We start from the raw sequence: 22,126 nt of genomic DNA on the forward strand, positions 1-22,126 counted from the left end.
GGGTACTGTTTTATTCTGCTTTTGGGGTGATGGTAACATTTTATTCTGTTTTTGGGGGTGAGGGTACAGTTTTATTCTGTTTTTGGGGGTGTGGGTACAGTTTTATTCTGTTTTTAGAGTTTAGGGTACAGTTATATTCTGTTTATGGGGTTAGGGTACAGTTGCATGCTGTTTCGTGTGTGATGGTACAGTTTTATTCTGTTCTTGGGGGTGAGAGCACAGTTTGATTCTGTTTTTGTAGTGAGGGTACAGTTTTATTCTGTTTTAGGGTTGATCGTACAGTTTTATTCTTTTTTAGGGAGGAGGGGATAGTTTTATTTTGTTTTAAGGCTGAGGGTACAGTTTTTTTCTCTTAATGGGGGTGAGGGTACAGTTTTATTCAGCTTTTGGGGTGAGGGTCCAGTTTTATTCTGTTTTAGGGGTGAGGGTACAGTTTTATTCTGCTTTTGGGTGTGAGGGTACAGTTTTATTCTGTTTTGGGTGTGAGGGTACAGTTTTATTCTGATTTTTGGTGTGAGGGTACAGTTTTATTCTGTTTTGGGGTGTGAGGGCACAGTTTTATCCTGTTTTTGGGGATGAGGGTACAGTTTTTTTCTATTGTTGGGGTGAGGGGTCAGTTTAATCTCTTTTAGGGGTGAGGATACAGTTTTAATGTATTTTAGGTGTGAGGTTACAGTTTTATTCTGTTTCTGGTGTGAGGGCACAATTTTATTCTGTTTTTGGGGTGAGGGTACAGTTTTTTTCTGTATTGGGGATGAGGGTACAGTTTTATTCTGTCTTTAGAGTTTAGGGTACAGTTTTTTTTGGGGGTGAGGGTACAGATGTAATGTGTTTCGTGTGTGATCGTACAGTTTTATCCTGGTTTTGGGGGTGAGAGTGCAGTTTAATTCTGTTTTTGGGAGTGAGGGTACAGTTTTATCCTGTTTTGGGGGTGAGGGTACAGTTTTATTCTGTTATTGGTGTGAGGGTACTGTTTTAGTCTGTTTTAGGGGTGATGGTAACATTTTATTCTGTTTTTGGGGGTGAGGGTACAGTTTTTTTCTGTTTTGGGGGTGAGGGTGCAGATTTATTCCGTTTTCAGGGGTGAGGGTACAGATTTATTCTGTTTTTGGTGGTGAGGGTACAGTTTTATTCTGTTTTTAGAGTTTAGGGTACAGTTATATTCTGTTTATGGGGTTAGGGTACAGTTCTATTCTGTTTCGTGTGACATGGTACACTTTTATTTTGTTTTTGGGGGCGAGGGTACAGTTTTATTCTGTCTTTAGAGTTTAGGGTACAGTTTTTTTTGGGGGTACGGGTACAGATGTACTCTGTTTCGTGTCTGATCGTAATGATTTATTCTGTTTTTGGGGGTGAGAGTGCAGTTTAATTCTGTTTTTGGGAGTGAGGTACAGTTTTATCCTGTTTTGGGGGTGAGGGTGCAGTTTTATTCTGTTATTGGGGTGAGGGGACAGTTTTAATCTATTTTAGGGGTGAGAGTACAGTTTTATTCTGTTTTATGGTTGATCGTACAGTTTTATTCTTTTTTAGGGAGGAGGGGATAGTTTTATTCTGTTTTAAGGCTGACTGTACAATTTTTTTCTCTTAATGGGGATGAGGGTACAGTTTTATTCAGTTTTTGGGGTGGCGGTACAGTTTTATTCTGTTTTAGGGGTGAGGGTACAGTTTTATTCTGCTTTTGGGTGTGAGGGTACAGTTTTATTCTGTTTTGGGTGATAGAGTACAGTTTTATTCTGATTTTGGGTGTGAGGGTACAGTTTTATTCTGTGTTGGGGTGTGAGGGCACAGTTTTATCCTGTTTTTGGGGATGAGGGTACAGTTTTGTTCTATTATTGGGGTGAGGAGTCAGTTTAATCTATTTTAGGGGTGAGGATACAGTTTTAATCTATTTTAGGTGTGAGAGTACAGTTTTATTCTGTTTCTGGTGAGAGGGCACAATTTTATTCTGTTTTTGGGGTGTGGGTACAGTTTTATGCTGTTTTGGGGGTGAGGGTACAGTTTTATTCTGTTTTTAGAGTTTAGGGTACAGTTTTTTTTGGGATTGAGGGTACAGATGTATTCTGTTTCGTGTGTGATCGTACAGTTTTATTCTGTTTTTGGGGGTGAGAGTGCAGTTTCATTCTGTTTTTGGGAGTGAGGGTACAGTTTTATCCTGTTTTGGGGGTGAGGGTACAGGTTTAATCTGTTATTGGTGTGAAGGTACTGTTTTATTCTGTTTTAGGGGTGATGGTCACATTTTATTCTGTTTTTGGGGGTGAGGGTACAGTTTTTTTCTGTTTTGGGGGTGAGGGTGCAGATTTATTCCGTTTTCAGGGGTGAGGGTACAGTTTTATTCTGTTTTGGGAGAGAGGGTGCAGATTTATTCCGTTTTCAGGGGTGAGGGTACAGTTTTATTCTGTTTTTGGGGGTGAGGGTACAGTTTTATACTGTTTTTAGAGTTTAGGGTACAGTTATATTCTGTTTATGGGGTTAAGGTACAGTTCTATTCTGTTTCGTGTGTCATGGTACACTTTTATTCTGTTTTTGGGGGTGAGAGTACAGTTTTATTTGTTTTGGCGTTGAAGGTACCGTTTTCTTGTGTTATTGGGAGTGAGGGTACAGTTTTATTCTATTTTAGGTGTGAGGGTACAGTTTTATTTTGCTTTTGGGTGTGAGGGTACAGTTTTATTCTGTTTTGAGCGTGAGGGTACTGTTTTATTCTGTTTTTGGGTGTGAGGGTACAGTTTTATTCTGTTTTTGGGGGTGAGGGTACAAGTTTTATTCTGTTTTTAGAGTTTAGGGTACAGTTATATTCTATTTATGGGCTTAGGGTACAGTTTTATTCTGTTTCGTGTGTGATGGTACAGTTTTATTCTGTTTTTGGGGGTGAGAGTACAGTTTTATTCTGTTTTGGGGGTGAAGGTACCGTTTTCTTCTGTTATTGGGGTGAGGGTACAGTTTTATTCTATTTTAGGTGTGCAGGTACAGTTTTATGCTCCTTTTGGGTGTGAGGGTACAGCTTTATTTTGTTTTGGGCGTGAGGGTACAGTTTCATTCTGATTTTGGGTGTGAGGGAACAGTTCTATTCTGTTTTTGGGTGTGAGGGTACAGTTTTATCCTGTTTTTGGGGATGAGGGTACAGTTTTGTTCTGTTATTGGGGTGGCGGTGCAGTTTTATTCTGTTATTGAGGTGAGGGGACAGTTTTAATCTATTTTAGGGGTGAGAGTACATTTTTATTCTGTTTCTGGTATGAGCGCACAGTTTTATTCTGTTTTTGTGGTGAGGGGGTACAGTTTTATTCTGTTTTAGGGTTGATCGTACAGTTTTATTCTTTTTTAGGGAGGAGGGGATAGTTTTATTCTGTTTTAAGGCTGAGGGTACAGTTTTTTTCTCTTATTGGGGGCGAGGGTACAGTTTTATTCAGTTTTTGGGGTGAGGGTACAGTTTTATTCTGTTTTAGGGGTGAGGGTACAGTTTTATTCTGCTTTTGGGTGTGAGGGTACAGTTTTATTCTGTTTTGGGTGTGAGTGTACAGTTTTATTCTGTTTTGGGGTGTGAGGGCACAGTTTTATCCTGTTTTTGGGGATGAGGGTACAGTCTTGTTCTATTATTGGGGTGAGGGGACCGTTTAATCTATTTTAAGGGTGAGGATACAGTTTTAATCTATTTTAGTTGTGTGGGTACAGTTTTATTCTGTTTCTGGTGTGAGGGCACAATTTTATTCTGTTTTTGGGCTGAGGGCACAACTTTATTCTGTTTTTGGGGTGAGGGCACAGCTTTATTCTGTTTTTGGGGTGTGGGTACAGATGTATTCTGTTTCGTGTGTGATCGTACAGTTTTATTCTGTTTTTGGGGGTGAGAGTGCAGTTTCATTCTGTTTTTGGGAGTGAGGGTACAGTTTTATCCTGTTTTGGGTGTGAGGTTACAGTTTTATTCTGTTAATGGTGTGAGGGTACTGTTTTATTCTGTTTTAGGGGTGATGGTAACATTTTATTCTGTTTTTGGGGGTGAGGGTACATTTTTATTCTGTTTTTGGGGGTGAGGGTACAGTTTTATTCTGTTTTTAGAGTTTAGGGTACAGTTATATTCTGTTTATGGGGTTAGGGCACAGGTGTATTCTGTTTCGTGTGTGATGGTACAGTTTTATTCTGTTTTTAGAGTTTAGGGTACAGTTATATTCTGTTTATGGGGTTAAGGTACAGTTGTATTCTGTTTCATGTGTGATGGTACAGTTTTATTCTGTTTTTGGGGGTGAGGGTACAGTTTTATCCTGCTTTTGGGTGTGAGGGTACAGTTTTATTCTGATTTTGGGTGTGAGGACACAGTTTTATCCTGTTTTTGGGGATGAGTGTACAGTTTTGTTCTATTCTTGGTGTGAGGGGACCGTTTAATCTATTTTAGGGGTGAGGATACAGTTTTAATCTATTTTAGTTGTGTGGGTACAGTTTTATTCTGTTTCTGGTTTGAGGGCACAACTTTATTCTGTTTTTGGGGTGAGGGTACAGTTTTATTCTGTTTTGGGGGTGAGGGTACAGTTTTATTCTGTCTTTAGAGTTTAGGGTACAGTTTTTTTTGGGGGTGAGGGTACAGATGTATTCTGTTTCGTGTGTGATCGTACAGTTTTATTCTGTTTTTGGGGGTGAGATTGCAGTTTAATACTGTTTTTGGGAGTGAGGTTACAGTTTTATCCTGTTTTGGGGGTGAGGGTACAGTTTTATTCTGTTCTTGGTGTGAGGGTACTGTTTTATTCTGTTTTAGGGGTGATGGTAACATTTTATTCTGTTTTTGGGGGTGAGGGTACCGTTTTATTCTGTTTTTGGGCGTGTGGGTACAGTTTTATTCTGTTTTTAGAGGTTAGGGTACAGCTATATTCTGTTTATGGGGTTAGGGTACAGTTGTATTCAGTTTCGTGTGTGATGGTACAGTTTTATTCTGCATTTGTGGAGAGGGTACAGTTTTATTCTGTTTTTGGGTTGATCCTACAGTTTTATTCTTTTTTAGGGAGGAGGGGATAGTTTTATTCTGTTTTAAGGCTGACGGTACAGTTTTTTTCTCTTAATGGGGTTGAGGGTACAGTTTTATTCAGTTTTTCGGGTGGCGGTACTGTTTTACTCTGCTTTAGGGGTGAGGGTACAGTTTTATTCTGCTTTTGGGTGTGAGGGTACAGTTTTATTCTGTTTTGGGTGTGAGAATACAGTTTTATTCTGATTTTGGGTGTGCGGGTACAGTTTTATTCTGTTTTGGGGTGTGAGGGCACAGTTTTATCCTGTTTTTGGGGATGAGGGTACAGTTTTGTTCTATTATTGGGGTGAGGGGTCGGTTTAATCTCTTTTAGGGGTGAGGATACAGTTTTAATCTATTTTAGGTGTGAGAGTACAGTTTTATTCTGTTTTGGGGGTGAGGGTACAGTTTTATTCTGTTTTTAGAGTTTAGGGTACAGTTTTTTTTGGGATTGAGGGTACAGATGTATTCTGTTTCGTGTGTGATCGTACAGTTTTATTCTGTTTTTGGGGGTGAGAGTGCAGTTTCATTCTGTTTTTGGGAGTGAGGGTACAGTTTTATCCAGTTTTGGGGGTGAGGGTACAGGTTTATTCTGTTATTGGTGTGAGGGTACTGTTTTATTCTGTTTTAGGCGTGATGGTAACATTTTATTCTGTTTTTGGGGGTGAGGGTACAGGTTTATTCTGTTATTGGTGTGAGGGTACTGTTTTATTCTGTTTTAGGGGTGATGGTAACATTTTATTCTGTTTTTGGGGGTGAGGGTACAGTTTTTTTCTGTTTTGGGGGTGAGGGTGCAGATTTATTCCGTTTTCAGGGGTGAGGGTACAGTTTTATTCTGTTTTGGGAGTGAGGGTGCAGATTTATTCCGTTTTCAGGGGTGAGGGTACAGTTTTATTCTATTTTTAGAGTTTAGGGTACAGTTATATTCTGTTTATGGGGTTAGGGTACAGTTCTATTCTGTTTCGTGTGTCATGGTACACTTTAATTCTGTTTTTGGGGGTGAGAGTACAGTTTTATTTGTTTTGGCGTTGAAGGTACCGTTTGCTTGTGTTATTGGGAGTGAGGGTACAGTTTTATTCTATTTTAGGTGTGAGGGTACAGTTTTATTTTGCTTTTGGGTGTGAGGGTACAGTTTTATTCTGTTTTGAGTGTGAGGGTACTGTTTTATTCTGTTTTTGGGTGTGAGGGTACAGTTTTATTCTGTTTTTGGGGGTGAGGGTACAAGTTTTATTCTGTTTTTAGAGTTTAGGGTACAGTTATATTCTATTTATGGGCTTAGGGTACAGATGTATTCTGTTTCATGTGTGATCGTACAGTTTTATTCTGTTTTTGGGGGTGAGAGTGCAGTTTAATTCTGTTTTTGGGAGTGAGGGTACAGTTTTATTCTGTTTATAGAGTTTAAGGTACAGTTATATTCTGTTTATGGGGTTAGGGTACAGTTGTATTCTGTTTCGTGTGTGATGGTACAGTTTTATTCTGATTTTGGGGGTGAGAGTACAGTTTTATTCTGTTTTGGGGGTGAAGGTACTGTTTTCTTCTGTTATTGGGGTGAGGGTACAGTTTTATTCTATTTTAGGTGTGCGGGTACAGTTTTATTCTCCTTTCGTGTGTGATGGTACAGTTTTATTCTGTTTTTGGGGGTGAGGGTACAGTTTTATTCTGTTTTGGGGGTGAGGGTGCAGATTTATTCCGTTTTCAGGTGTGAGGGTACAGTTTTATTCTGTTTTGGGGGTGAGGGTGCAGATTTATTCCGTTTTCAGTGGTGAGGGTACAGTTTTATTCTGTTTTTGGGGGTGTGGGTACAGTTTTATTCTGTTTTTAGAGTTTAGGGTACAGTTATATTCTGTTTATGGGGTTAGGGTACAGTTCTATTCTGTTTCGTGTGTAATGGTACACTTTTATTCTGTTTTTGGGGGTGAGAGTACAGTTTTATTCTGTTTTGGCGGTGAAGGTACCGTTTTCTTCTGTTATTGGGAGTGAGGGTACAGTTTTATTCTATTTTAGGTGTGAGGGTACAGTTTTATTTTTCTTTTGGGTGTGAGGGTACAGTTTTATTCTGTTTTGAGTGTGAGGGTACTGTTTTATTCTGTTTTTGGGTGTGTGGGTACAGTTTTATTCTGTTTTTGGGTGTGAGGGTACAGTTTTATTCTGTTTTTGGGGGTGAGGGTACAGTTTTATTCTGTTTTTAGATTTTTGGGTACAGTTATATTCTGTTTATGTGGTTAGGGTACAGTTTTATTCTGCTTTTGGGTGTGATGGTACAGTTTTATTCTGTTTTGGGGGTGAAGGTACCGTTTTCTTCTGTTATTGGGGTGAGGGTACAGTTTTATTCTATTTTAGGTGTGCGGGTACAGTTTTATTCTGCTTTTGGGTGTGAGGGTACAGTTTTATTTTGTTTTGGGCGTGAGGGTACAGTTTCATTCTGATTTTGGGTGTGAGGGAACAGTTCTATTCTGTTTTTGGGTGTGAGGGTACAGTTTTATCCTGTTTTTGGGGATGAGGGTACAGTTTTGTTCTGTTATTGGGGTGAGGGCACAGTTTTAATCAATTTTAGTGGTGAGAGTACAGTTTTATTCTGTTGCTGGTGTTTGCGCACAGTTTTATTCTGTTTTTGTGGTGAGGGGGTACAGTTTTATTCTGTTTTAGGGTTGATCGTACAGTTTTATTCTTTTTTAGGGAGGAGGGGATAGTTTTATTTTGTTTTAAGGCTGAGGGTACAGTCTTTTTCTCTTAATGGGGGTGAGGGTACAGTTTTATTCAGTTTTTGGGGTGAGGGTCCAGTTTTATTCTGTTTTAGGGGTGAGGGTACAGTTTTATTCTGCTTTTGGGTGTGAGGGTACAGTTTTATTCTGTTTTGGGTGTGAGGGTACAGTTTTATTCTGATTTTGGGTGTGAGGGTACAGTTTTATTCTGTTTTGGGGTGTGAGGGCACAGTTTTATCCTGTTTTTGGGGATGAGGGTACAGTTTTTTTCTATTATTGGGGTGAGGGGTCAGTTTAATCTCTTTTAGGGGTGAGGATACAGTTTTAATCTATTTTCGGTGTGAGGTTACAGTTTTATTCTGTTTCTGGTGTGAGGGCACAATTTTATTCTGTTTTTGGGGTGAGGGTACAGTTTTTTTCTGTATTGGGGATGAGGGTACAGTTTTATTCTGTCTTTAGAGTTTAGGGTACAGTTTTTTTTGGGGGTGAGGGTACAGATGTATTCTGTTTCGTGTGTGATCGTAGAGTTTTATCCTGGTTTTGGGGGTGAGAGTGCAGTTTAATTCTGTTTTTGGGAGTGAGGGTAGAGTTTTATTCTGTTTTAGGGTTGATCGTACAGTTTTATTCTTTTTTAGGGAGGAGGGGATAGTTTTATTCTGCTTTAAGGCTGAGTGTACAGTTTTTTTCGCTTATTGGGGGTGAGGGTACAGTTTTGTTCAGTTTTTGGGGTGAGGGTCCAGTTTTATTCTGTTTTAGGGGTGAGGGTACAGTTTTATTCTGCTTTTGGGTGTGAGGGTACAGTTTTATTCTGTTTTGGGTGTGAGTGTACAGTTTTATTCAGTTTTTGGGGTGAGGGTACAGTTTTATTCTGTTTTAGGCGGTGAGTGTGCAGTTTAATTCTGTTTTTGGGAGTGAGGGTACAGTTTTATCCTGTTTTGGGGGTGAGGGTACAGTTTTGTTCTGTTATTGGGGTGAGGAGACAGTTTAATCTATTTTAGGCGTGAGAGTACAGTTTTATTCCGTTGCTGGTGTGAGCGCACAGTTTTATTCTGTTTTTGTGGTGAGGGTAGAGTTTTATTCTGTTTTAGGGTTGATCGTACAGTTTTATTCTTTTTTAGGGAGGAGGGGATAGTTTTATTCTGTTTTAAGGCTGAGTGTACAGTTTTTTTCTCTTATTGGGGGTGAGGGTACAGTTTTATTCAGTTTTAGGGGTGAGGGTACAGTTTTATTCTGCTTTTGGGTGTGAGGGTACAGTTTTATTCTGTTTTGGGTGTGAGTGTACAGTTTTATTCTGTTTTGGGGTGTGAGGGCACAGTTTTATCCTGTTTTTGGGGATGAGGGTACAGTCTTGTTCTATTATTGGGGTGAGGGGACCGTTTAATCTATTTTAAGGGTGAGGATACAGTTTTAATCTATTTTAGTTGTGTGGGTACAGTTTTATTCTATTTCTGGTGTGAGGGCACAACTTTATTCTGTTTTTGGGGTGAGGGCACAACTTTATTCTGTTTCTGGGGTGAGGGTACAGATGTATTCTGTTTCATGTGTGATCGTACAGTTTTATTCTGTTTTTGGGGGTGAGAGTGCAGTTTAATTCTGTTTTTGGGAGTGAGGGTACAATTTTATTCTGTTTTTAGAGTTTAGGGTACAGTTATATTCTGTTTATGGGGTTAGGGTACAGTTGTATTCTGTTTCGTGTGTGATGGTACAGTTTTATTGTGATTTTGGGGGTGAGAGTACAGTTTTATTCTGTTTTGGGGGTGAAGGTACTGTTTTCGTCTGTTATTGGGGTGAGGGTACAGTTGTATTCTATTTTAGGTGTGCGGGTACAGTTTTATTCTGCTTTTGGGCGTGAGGGTACAGTTTCATTCTGATTTTGGGTGTGAGGGAACAGTTCTATTCTGTTTTTGGGTGTGAGGGTACAGTTTTATCCTGTTTTTGGGGATGTGGGTACAGTTTTTTTCTGTTATTTGGGTGAGGGTGCAGTTTTATTCTGTTATTGGGGTGAGGGGACAGTTTTAATCTATTTTAGGGGTGAGAGTACAGTTTTATTCTGTTTCTGGTGTGAGAGCCCAGTTTTATTCTGTTTTTGTGGTGAGGGTACAGTTTTATTCTGTTTTAGGGTTGATCGTACAGTTTTATTCTTTTTTAGGGAGGAGGGAATAGTTTTATTCTGTTTTAAGGCTGAGGGTACAGTTTTTTTCTCTTATTGGGGTTGAGGGTACAGTTTTATTCTGTTATAGGTGTGAGTGTACTGTTTTATTCTGTTTTAGGGGTGATGGTAACATTTTATTCTGTTTTTGGGGGTGAGGGTACAGTTTTATTCTGCTTTTGGGTGTGAGGGTACAGTTTTATTCTGTTTTGGGTGTGTGTGTACAGTTTTATTCTGTTTTGGGGTGTGAGGGCACAGTTTTATCCTGTTTTTGGGGATGAGGGGACAGTCTTGTTCTATTATTGGGGTGAGGGGACCGTTTAATCTATTTTATGGGTGAGGATACAGTTTTAATCTTTCTTAGTTGTGTAGGTACAGTTTTATTCTATTTCTGGTGTGAGGGCACAACTTTATTCTGTTTTTGGGGTGAGGGCACAACTTTATTCTGTTTTTGGGGTGAGGGCACAGCTTTATTCTGTTTTTGGGGTGAGGGTACAGATGTATTCTGTTTCGTGTGTGATCGTACAGTTTTATTCTGTTTTTGGGGGTGAGAGTGCAGTTTAATTCTGTTTTTGGGAGTGAGGGTACAGTTTTATCCTGTTTTGGCTCTGAGGTTACAGTTTTATTCTGTTATTGGTGTGAGGGTACTGTTTTATTCTGTTTTAGGGGTGATGGTAACATTTTATTCTGTTTTTGGGGGTGAGGGTACAGTTTTATTCTGTTTTTGGGGTTTAGGGTACAGTTATATTCTGTTTATGGGGTTAGGGTACAATTGTATTCTGTTTCGTGTGTGATGGTACAGTTTTATTCTGTTTTTGGTGGTGAGGGTACAGTTTTATTCTGTTTTCAGGTGTGAGGGTACAGTTTTATTCTGTTTTGGGGGTGAGGGTGCAGATTTATTCCGTTTTCAGTGGTGAGGGTACAGTTTTATTCTGTTTTTGGTGGTGAGGGTACAGTTTTATTCTGTTTTTAGAGTTTAGGGTACAGTTATATTCTGTTTATGGGGTTAGGGTACAGTTCTATTCTGTTTCGTGTGTGATGGTACACTTTTATTCTGTTTTTGTGGGTGAGAGTACAGTTTTATTCTGTTTTGACGGTGAAGGTACCGTTTTCTTGTGTTATTGGGAGTGAGGGTACAGTTTTATTCTATTTTAGGTGTGAGGGTACAGTTTTATTTTTCTTTTGGGTGTGAGGGTACAGCTTTATTCTGTTTTGAGTGTGAGGGTACTGTTTTATTCTGTTTTTGGGTGTGAGGGTACAGTTTTATTCTGTTTTTGGGCGTGAGGGTACAGTTTTATTCTGTTTTTAGATTTTAGGGTACAGTTATATTCTGTTTATGTGGTTAGGTTACAGTTGTATTCTGTTTCGTGTGTGATGGTACAGTTTTATTCTGTTTTTGGGGGTGAGAGTACAGTTTCATTCTGTTTTGGGGGTGAAGGTACCGTTTTCTTCTGTTATTGGGGTGAGGATACAGTTTTATTCTATTTTAGGTGTGCGGGTACAGTTTTATTCTGCTTTTGGGTGTGAGGGTACAGTTTTATTTTGTTTTGTGCGTGAGGGTACAGTTTCATTCTGATTTTGGGTGTGAGGGAACAGTTCTATTCTGTTTTGGGGGATGAGGGTACAGTTTTATCCTGTTTTTGGGGATGAGGGTACAGTTTTATTCTGTTTTTGGAGCTGAAGGTACAGTTTTATTCTGATATTGGGGTGAGGGTACAGTTTTATTCCATTTTTGGGGGGAGAGTACAGTTTTATTCTGTTGCTGGTGTGAGCGCACAGTTTTATTCTGTTTTTGTGGTGAGGGGGTACAGTTTTATTCTGTTTTAGGGTTGATCGTACAGTTTTATTCTTTTTTAGGGAGGAGGGGATAGTTTTATTTTTTTTTAAGGCTGAGGGTACAGTCTTTTTCTCTTAATGGGGGTGAGGGTACAATTTTATTCAGTTTTTGGCATGAGGGTACAGTTTTATTCTGTTTTAGGGTTGAGGGTACAGTTTTATTCTGCTTTTGGGTGTGAGGGTACAGTTTTATTCTGTTTTGGGTGTGAGGGTACAGTTTTATTCTGATTTTGGGTATGAGGGTACAGTTTTATTCTGTTTTGGGGTGTGAGGGCACAGTTTTATCCTGTTTTTGGGGATGAGGGTACAGTTTTTTTCTATTATTGGGGTGAGGGGTCAGTTTAATCTCTTTTAGGGGTGAGGATACAGTTTTAATGTATTTTAGGTGTGAGGTTACAGTTTTATTCTGTTTCTGGTGTGAGGGCACAATTTTATTCTGTTTTTGGGGTGAGGGTACAGTTTTTTTCTGTATTGGGGATGAGGGTACAGTTTTATTCTGTCTTTAGAGTTTAGGGTACAGTTTTTTTTGGGGGTGAGGGTACAGATGTATTCTGTTTCCTGTGTGATCGTAGAGTTTTATCCTGGTTTTGGGGGTGAGAGTACAGTTTTATTCTGTTATTGGTGTGAGGGTACTGTTCTATTCTGTTTTAGGGGTGATGGTAACATTTTATTCTGTTTTTGGGGGTGAGGGTACAGTTTTTTTCTGTTTTGGGGGTGAGTGTGCAGATTTATTCCGTTTTCAGGGGTGAGGGTACAGTTTTATTCTGTTTTGGGAGTGAGGGTGCAGATTTATTCCGTTTTCAGGGGTGAGGGTACAGATTTATTCTGTTTTTGGGGGTGAGGGTACAGTTTTATTCTGTTTTTAGAGTTTAGGGTACAGTTATATTCTGTTTATGGGATTAGGGTACAGTTCTATTCTGTTTCGTGTGACATGGTACACTTTTATTCTGTTTTTGGGGGCGAGGGTACAGTTTTATTCTGTCTTTAGAGTTTAGGGTACAGTTTTTTTTGGGGGTGTGGGTACAGATGTACTCTGTTTCGTGTGTGATCATAATGATTTATTCTGTTTTTGGGGGTGAGAGTGCAGTTTAATTCTGTTTTTGGGAGTGAGGTACAGTTTTATCCTGTTTTGGGGGTGAGGGTGCAGTTTTATTCTGTTATTGGGGTGAGGGGACAGTTTTAATCTACTTTAGGGGTGAGAGTACAGTTTTATTCTGTTTCTGGTGTGAGAGCACAATTTTATTCTGTTTTTGTGGTGAGGGTACAGTTTTATTCTGTTTTAGGGTTGATCGTACAGTTTTATTCTTTTTTAGGGAGGAGGGGATAGTTTTATTCTGTTTTAAGGCTGACGGTACAGTTTTTTTCTCTTAATGGGGTTGAGGGTACAGTTTTATTCAGCTTTTCGGGTGGCGGTACTGTTTTACTCTGCTTTAGGGGTGAGGGTACAGTTTTATTCTGCTTTTGGGTGTGAGGGTACAGTTTTATTCTGTTTTGGGTGTGAGAATACAGTTTTATTCTGATTTTGGGTGTGAGGGTACAGTTTTATTCTGTTTTGGGGTGTGAGGGCACAGTTTTATCCTGTTTTTGGGGATGAGGGTACAGTTTTGTTCTATTATTGGGGTGAGGGGTCGGTTTAATCTCTTTTAGGGGTGAGGATACAGTTTTAATCTATTTTAGGTGTGAGAGTACAGTTTTATTCTGTTTTGGGGGTGAGGGTACAGTTTTATTCTGTTTTTAGAGTTTAGGGTACAGTTTTTTTTGGGATTGAGGGTACAGATGTATTCTGTTTCGTGTGTGATCGTACAGTTTTATTCTGTTTTTGGGGGTGAGAGTGCAGTTTCATTCTGTTTTTGGGAGTGAGGGTACAGTTTTATCCTGTTTTGGGGTGAGGGTACAGGTTTATTCTGTTATTGGTGTGAGGGTACTGTTTTATTCTGTTTTAGGGGTGATGGTAATATTTTATTCTGTTTTTGGGGGTGAGGGTACAGTTTTTTTCTGTTTTGGGGGTGAGGGTGCAGATCTATTCCGTTTTCAGGGGTGAGGGTACAGTTTTATTCTGTTTTGGGAGTGAGGGTGCAGATTTATTCCGTTTTCAGGGGTGAGGGTACAGTTTTATTCTATTTTTAAAGTTTAGGGTACAGTTATATTCTGTTTATGGGGTTAGGGTACAGTTCTATTCTGTTTCGTGTGTCATGGTACACTTTATTTCTGTTTTTGGGGGTGAGAGTACAGTTTTATTTGTTTTGGCGTTGAAGGTACCTTTTTCTTGTGTTATTGGGAGTGAGGGTACAGTTTTATTCTATTTTAGGTGTGAGGGTACAGTTTTATTTTGCTTTTGGGTGTGAGGGTACAGTTTTATTCTGTTTTGAGTGTGAGGGTACTGTTTTATTCTGTTTTTGGGTGTGAGGGTACAGTTTTATTCTGTTTTTGGGGGTGAGGGTACATGTTTTATTCTGTTTTTAGAGTTTAGGGTACAGTTATATTCTATTTATGGGCTTAGGGTACAGATGTATTTTGTTTCATGTGTGATCGTACAGTTTTATTCTGTTTTTGGGGGTGAGAGTGCAGTTTAATTCTGTTTTTGGGAGTGAGGTTACAGTTTTATTCTGTTTATAGAGTTTAGGGTACAGTTATATTCTGTTTATGGGGTTAGGGTACAGTTGTATTCTGTTTCGTGTGTGATGGTACAGTTTTATTCTGATTTTGGGGGTGAGAGTACAGTTTTATTCTGTTTTGGGGGTGAAGGTACTGTTTTCTTCTGTTATTGGGGTGAGGGTACAGTTGTATTCTATTTTAGGTGTGCGGGTACAGTTTTATTCTCCTTTCGTGTGTGATGGTACAGTTTTATTCTGTTTTTGGGTGTGAGGGTACAGTTTTATTCTGTTTTGGGGGTGAGGGTGCAGATTTATTCTGTTTTTGGGTGTGAGGGTACAGTTTTATTCTGTTTTTGGGGGTGAGGGTGCAGATTTATTCCGTTTTCAGTGGTGAGGGTACAGTTTTATTCTGTTTTTGGGGGTGTGGGTACAGTTTTATTCTGTTTTTAGAGTTTAGGGTACAGTTATATTCTGTTTATGGGGTTAGGGTACAGTCCTATTCTTTTTCGTGTGTGATGGTACACTTTTATTCTGTTTTTGGGGGTGAGAGTACAGTTTTATTCTGTTTTGGCGGTGAAGGTACCGTTTTCTTGTGTTATTGGGAGTGAGGGTACAGTTTTATTCTATTTTAGGTGTGAGGGTACAGTTTTATTTTTCTTTTGGGTGTGAGGGTACAGTTTTATTCTGTTTTGAGTGTGAGGGTACTGTTTTATTCTGTTTTTGGGTGTGAGGGTACAGTTTTATTCTGTTTTTGGGGGTGAGGGTACAGTTTTATTCTGTTTTTAGATTTTTGGGTACAGTTATATTCTGTTTATGTGGTTAGGGTACAGTTTTATTCTGCTTTTGGGTGTGATGGTACAGTTTTATTCTGTTTTGGGGGTGAAGGTACCGTTTTCTTCTGTTATTGGGGTGAGGGTACAGTTTTATTCTATTTTAGGTGTGCGGGTACAGTTTTATTCTGCTTTTGGGTGTGAGGGTACAGTTTATTTTGTTTTGGGCGTGAGGGTACAGTTTCATTCTGATTTTGGGTGTGAGGGAACAGTTCTATTCTGTTTTTGGGTGTGAGGGTACAGTTTTATCCTGTTTTTGGGGATGAGGGTACAGTTTTGTTCTGTTATTGGGGTGAGGGCACAGTTTTAATCAATTTTAGTGGTGAGAGTACAGTTTTATTCTGTTGCTGGTGTTTGCGCACAGTTTTATTCTGTTTTTGTGGTGAGGGGGTACAGTTTTATTCTGTTTTAGGGTTGATCGTACAGTTTTATTCTTTTTTAGGGAGGAGGGGATAGTTTTATTTTGTTTTAAGGCTGAGGGTACAGTCTTTTTCTCTTAATGGGGGTGAGGGTACAGTTTTATTCAGTTTTTGGGGTGAGGGTCCAGTTTTATTCTGTTTTAGGGGTGAGGGTACAGTTTTATTCTGCTTTTGGGTGTGAGGGTACAGTTTTATTCTGTTTTGGGTGTGAGGGTACAGTTTTATTCTGTTTTGGGGTGTGAGGGCACAGTTTTATCCTGTTTTTGGGGATGAGGGTACAGTTTTTTTCTATTATTGGGGTGAGGGGTCAGTTTAATCTCTTTTAGGGGTGAGGATACAGTTTTAATCTATTTTCGGTGTGAGGTTACAGTTTTATTCTGTTTCTGGTGTGAGGGCACAATTTTATTCTGTTTTTGGGGTGAGGGTACAGTTTTTTTCTGTATTGGGGATGAGGGTACAGTTTTATTCTGTCTTTAGAGTTTAGGGTACAGTTTTTTTGGGGGGTGAGGGTACAGATGTATTCTGTTTCGTGTGTGATCGTAGAGTTTTATCCTGGTTTTGGGGGTGAGAGTGCAGTTTAATTCTGTTTTTGGGAGTGAGGGTACAGTTTTATCCTGTTTTGGGGGTGAGGGTACAGTTTTATTCTGTTTTGGGGGTGAGGGTGCAGATTTATTCCGTTTTCAGGGGTGAGGGTACAGTTTTATTGTGTTTTGGGGGTGAGGGTGCAGATTTATTCCGTTTTCAGTGGTGAGGGTACAGTTTTATTCTGTTTTTGGTGGTGAGGGTACAGTTTTATTCTGTTTTTAGAGTTTAGGGTACAGTTATATTCTGTTTATGGGGTTAGGGTACAGTTCTATTCTGTTTCGTGTGTGTTGGTACACTTTTATTCTGGTTTTGGGGGTGAGAGTACAGTTTTATTTGTTTTGGCGGTGAAGTTACCGTTTTCTTCTGTTATTGGGATTGAGGGTACAGTTTTATTCTATTTTAGGTGTGAGGGTACAGTTTTATTTAGCTTTTGATTGTGAGGGTACAGTTTTATTCTGTTTTGAATGTGAGGGTACTGTTTTATTCTGTTTTTGGGTGTGAGGGTACAGTTTTATTCTGTTTTTGGGTGTGAGCGTACAGTTTTATTCTGTTTTTAGAGTTTAGGGTACAGTTATATTCTGTTTATGGGGTTAGGGTACAGTTGTATTCTGTTTCGTGTGTGATGGTACAGTTTTATTCTGTTTTTGGGGGTGACAGTACAGTTTTATTCTGTTTTGGGGGTGAAGGTACTGTTTTCTTCTGTTATTGGGGTGAGGGTACAGTTTTATTCTATTTTTGGTGTGCGGGTACAGTTTTATTCTCCTTTTGGGTGTGAGGGTACAGTTTTATTTTGTTTTGGGCGTGCGGGTACAGTTTCATTCTGATTTTGGTTGTGAGGGAACAGTTCTATTCTGTTTTTGAGTGTGAGGGTACAGTTTTATCCTGTTTTTGGGGATGAGGGTACAGTTTTGTTCTGTTATTGGGGTGAGGGGACAGTTTAATCTATTTTAGGTGTGAGAGTACAGTTTTATTCTGTTGCTGTTGTGAGCGCACAGTTTTATTCTGTTTTTGGGGGTGAGGGTGCAGTTTTATTCTGTTATTGGGGTGAGGGTACAGTTTTAATCTATTTTTAGGGGTGAGAGTACAGTTTTATTCTGTTGCTGGTGTGAGCGCAGAGTTTTATTCTGTTTTTGTGGTGAGGGTAGAGTTTTATTCTGTTTTAGGGTTGATCGTACAGTTTTATTCTTTTTTAGGGAGGAGGGGATAGTTTTATTCTGTTTTAAGGCTGAGGGTACAGTTTTTTTCTCTTATTGGGGGTGAGGGTACAGTTTTATTCAGTTTTTGGGGTGAGGGTACAGTTTTCTTCTGTTTTAGGGGTGAGGGTACAGTTTTATTCAGCTTTTGGGTGTGAGGGTACAGTTTTATTCTGTTTTGGGGTGTGAGGGCACAGTTTTAACCTGTTTTTGGGGATGAGGGTACAGTCTTGTTCTATTATTGGGTTGAGGGGACCGTTTAATCTATTTTAAGGGTGAGGATACAGTTTAATCTATTTTAGTTGTGTAGGTACAGTTTTATTCTATTTCTGGTGTGAGGGCACAACTTTATTCTGTTTTTGGGGTGAGGGCACAACTTTATTCTGTTTTTGGGGTGAGGGCACAGCTTTATTCTGTTTTTGGGGTGAGGGTACAGATGTATTCTGTTTCGTGTGTGATCGTACAGTTTTATTCTGTTTTTGGGGGTGTGAGTGCAGTTTCATTCTGTTTTTGGGAGTGAGGGTCCAGTTTTATCCTGTTTTGGGTGTGAGGTTACAGTTTTATTCTGTTATTGGTGTGAGGGTACTGTTTTATTCTGTTTTAGGGGTGATGGTAACATTTTATTCTGTTTTTGGGGGTGAGGGTACATTTTTATTCTGTTTTTGGGGGAGAGGGTACAGTTTTATTCTGTTTTTAGAGTTTAGGGTACAGTTATATTCTGTTTATGGGGTTAGGGTACAATTGTATTCTGTTTCGTGTGTGATGGTACAGTTTTATTCTGTTTTTGGGTGTGAGGGTACAGTTTTATTCTGTGTTGGGGGTGAGGGTGCAGATTTATTCCGTTTTCAGGTGTGAGGGTACAGTTTTATTCTGTTTTGGGGGTGAGGGTGCAGATTTATTCCGTTTTCAGTGGTGAGGGTACAGTTTTATTCTGTTTTTGGGGGTGTGGGTACAGTTTTATTCTGTTTTTAGAGTTTAGGGTACAGTTATATTCTGTTTATGGGGTTAGGGTACAGTTGTATTCTGTTTCGTGTGTGATGGTACACTTTTATTTTGTTTTTGGGGGTGAGTGTACAGTTTTATTCTGTTTTGGCGGTGAAGGTACCGTTTTCTTCTGTTATTGGGAGTGAGGGTACAGTTTTATTCTATTTTAGGTGTGCAGGTACAGTTTTATGCTCCTTTTGGGTGTGAGGGTACAGTTTTATTTTGTTTTGGGCGTGAGGGTACAGTTTCATTCTGATTTTGGGTGTGAGGGAACAGTTCTATTCTGTTTTTGGGTGTGAGGGTACAGTTTTATCCTGGTTTTGGGGATGAGGGTACAGTTTTGTTCTGTTATTGGGGTGAGGGTGCAGTTTTATTCTGTTATTGGGGTGAGGGGACAGTTTTAATCTATTTTAGGGGTGAGAGTACAGTTTTATTCTGTTTCTGGTGTGAGCGCACAGTTTTATTCTGTTTTTGTGGTGAGGGGGTACAGTTTTATTCTGTTTTAGGGTTGATCGTACAGTTTTATTCTTTTTTAGGGAGGAGCGGATAGTTTTATTCTGTTTTAAGGCTGAGGGTACAGTTTTTTTCTCTTATTGGGGGTGAGGGTACAGTTTTATTCAGTTTTTGGGGTGAGGGTACAGTTTTATTCTGTTTTAGGGGTGAAGGTATAGTTTTATTCTGCTTTTGGGTGTGAGGGTACAGTTTTATTCTGTTTTGGGTGTGAGTGTACAGTTTTATTCTGTTTTGGGGTGTGAGGGCACGGTTTTATCCTGTTTTTGGGGATGAGGGTACAGTCTTGTTCTATTATTAGGGTGAGGGGACCATTTAATCTATTTTAGGGGTGAGGATACAGTTTTAATCTATTTTAGTTGTGTGGGTACAGTGTTATTCTATTTCTGGTGTGAGGGCACAACTTTATTCTGTTTTTGTGGTGAGGGTAGAGTTTTATTCTGTTTTAGGGTTGATCGTACAGTTTTATTCTTTTTTAGGGAGGAGGGGATAGTTTTATTCTGCTTTAAGGCTGAGTGTACAGTTTTTTTCTCTTATTGGGGGTGAGGGTACAGTTTTATTCAGTTTTTGGGGTGAGGGTACAGTTTTCTTCTGTTTTAGGGGTGAGGGTACAGTTTCATTCTGCTTTTGGGTGTGAGGGTACAGTTTTATTCTGTTTTGGGTGTGAGTGTACAGTTTTATTCAGTTTTTGCGGTGAGGGTACAGTTTTATTCTGTTTTAGGGGGTGAGAGTGCTGTTTAATTCTGTTTTTGGGAGTGAGGGTACAGTTTTATCCTGTTTTGGGGGTGAGGGTACAGTTTTGTTCTGTTATTGGGGTGAGGAGACAGTTTAATCTATTTTAGGGGTGAGAGTACAGTTTTATTCTGTTGCTGGTGTGAGCGCACTGTTTTATTCTGTTTTTGTGGTGAGGGTAGAGTTTTATTCTGTTTTAGGGTTGATCGTACAGTTTTATTCTTTTTTAGGGAGGAGGGGATAGTTTTATTCTGCTTTAAGGCTGAGTGTACAGTTTTTTTCTCTTATTGGGGGTGAGGGTACAGTTTTATTCTGTTATTGGGGTGAGGGTACAGTTTTCATCTATTTTAGGGGTGAGGGTACAGTTTTATTCTGCTTTGGGTGTGAGGGTACAGTTTTATTCTGTTTTGGGTGTGAGTGTACAGTTTTATTCAGTTTTTGGGGTGAGGGTACAGTTTTATTCTGTTTTAGGCGGTGAGTGTGCAGTTTAATTCTGTTTTTGGGAGTGAGGGTACAGTTTTATCCTGTTTTGGGGGTGAGGGTATAGTTTTGTTCTGTTATTGGGGTGAGGAGACAGTTTAATCTATTTTAGGCGTGAGGGTACAGTTTTATTCTGTTTTGGGGGTGAGGGTGCAGATTTATTCCATTTTCAGTGGTGAGGGTACAGTTTTATTCTGTTTTTGGGGGTGTGGGTACAGTTTTATTCTGTTTTTAGAGTTTAGGGTACAGTTATATTCTGTTTATGGGGTTAGGGTACAGTTGTATTCTGTTTCGTGTGTGATGGTACACTTTTATTCTGTTTTTGGGGGTGAGTGTACAGTTTTATTCTGTTTTGGCGGTGAAGGTACCGTTTTCTTCTGTTATTGGGAGTGAGGGTACAGTTTTATTCTATTTTAGGTGTGCAGGTACAGTTTTATGCTCCTTTTGGGTGTGAGGGTACAGTTTTATTTTGTTTTGGGCGTGAGGGTACAGTTTCATTCTGATTTTGGGTGTGAGGGAACAGTTCTATTCTGTTTTTGGGTGTGAGGGTACAGTTTTATCCTGTTTTTGGGGATGAGGGTACAGTTTTGTTCTGTTATTGGGGTGAGGGTGCAGTTTTAATCTATTTTAGGGGTGAGAGTACAGTTTTATTCTGTTTCTGGTGTGAGCGCACAGTTTTATTCTGTTTTTGTGGTGAGGGGGTACAGTTTTATTCTGTTTTAGGGTTGATCGTACAGTTTTATTCTTTTTTAGGGAGGAGCGGATAGTTTTATTCTGTTTTAAGGCTGAGGGTACAGTTTTTTTCTCTTATTGGGGGTGAGGGTACAGTTTTATTCAGTTTTTGGGGTGAGGGTACAGTTTTATTCTGTTTTAGGGGTGAAGGTATAGTTTTATTCTGCTTTTGGGTGTGAGGGTACAGTTTTATTCTGTTTTGGGTGTGAGTGTACAGTTTTATTCTGTTTTGGGGTGTGAGGGCACGGTTTTATCCTGTTTTTGGGGATGAGGGTACAGTCTTGTTCTATTATTAGGGTGAGGGGACCATTTAATATATTTTAGGGGTGAGGATACAGTTTTAATCTATTTTAGTTGTGTGGGTACAGTGTTATTCTATTTCTGGTGTGAGGGCACAACTTTATTCTGTTTTTGTGGTGAGGGTAGAGTTTTATTCTGTTTTAGGGTTGATCGTACAGTTTTATTCTTTTTTAGGGAGGAGGGGATAGTTTTATTCTGCTTTAAGGCTGAGTGTACAGTTTTTTTCTCTTATTGGGGGTGAGGGTACAGTTTTCTTCTGTTTTAGGGGTGAGGGTACAGTTCTATTCTGCTTTTGGGTGTGAGGGTACAGTTTTATTCTGTTTTGGGTGTGAGTGTACAGTTTTATTCAGTTTTTGGGGTGAGGGTACAGTTTTATTCTGTTTTAGGGGGTGAGAGTGCTGTTTAATTCTGTTTTTGGGAGTGAGGGTACAGTTTTATCCTGTTTTGGGGGTGAGGGTACAGTTTTGTTCTGTTATTGGGGTGAGGAGACAGTTTAATCTATTTTAGGGGTGAGAGTACAGTTTTATTCTGTTGCTGGTGTGAGCGCACAGTTTTATTCTGTTTTTGTGGTGAGGGTAGAGTTTTATTCTGTTTTAGGGTTGATCGTACAGTTTTATTCTTTTTTAGGGAGGAGGGGATAGTTTTATTCTGCTTTAAGGCTGAGTGTACAGTTTTTTTCTCTTATTGGGGGTGAGGGTACAGTTTTATTCAGTTTTTGGGGTGAGGGTACAGTTTTCTTCTGTTTTAGGGGTGAGGGTACAGTTTTATTCTGCTTTTGGGTGTGAGGGTACAGTTTTATTCTGTTTTAGGGTTGATCGTACAGTTTTATTCTTTTTTAGGGAGGAGGGGATAGTTTTATTCTGTTTTAAGGCTGAGGGTACAGTTTTTTTCTCTTATTGGGGGTGAGGGTACAGTTTTATTCAGTTTTTGGGGTGAGGGTACAGTTTTATTCTGCTTTTGGGTGTGAGGGTACAGTTTTATTCTGTTTTGGGTGTGAGTGTACAGTTTTATTCTGTTTTGGGGTGTGAGGGCACAGTTTTATCCTGTTTTTGGGGATGAGGGTACAGTGTTGTTCTATTATTGCGGTGAGGGGACCGTT

This window comes from Carcharodon carcharias, chromosome 18 (assembly GCF_017639515.1).
Source record: "Carcharodon carcharias isolate sCarCar2 chromosome 18, sCarCar2.pri, whole genome shotgun sequence".
NCBI classification, from domain to species: Eukaryota; Metazoa; Chordata; class Chondrichthyes; order Lamniformes; family Lamnidae; genus Carcharodon; species Carcharodon carcharias.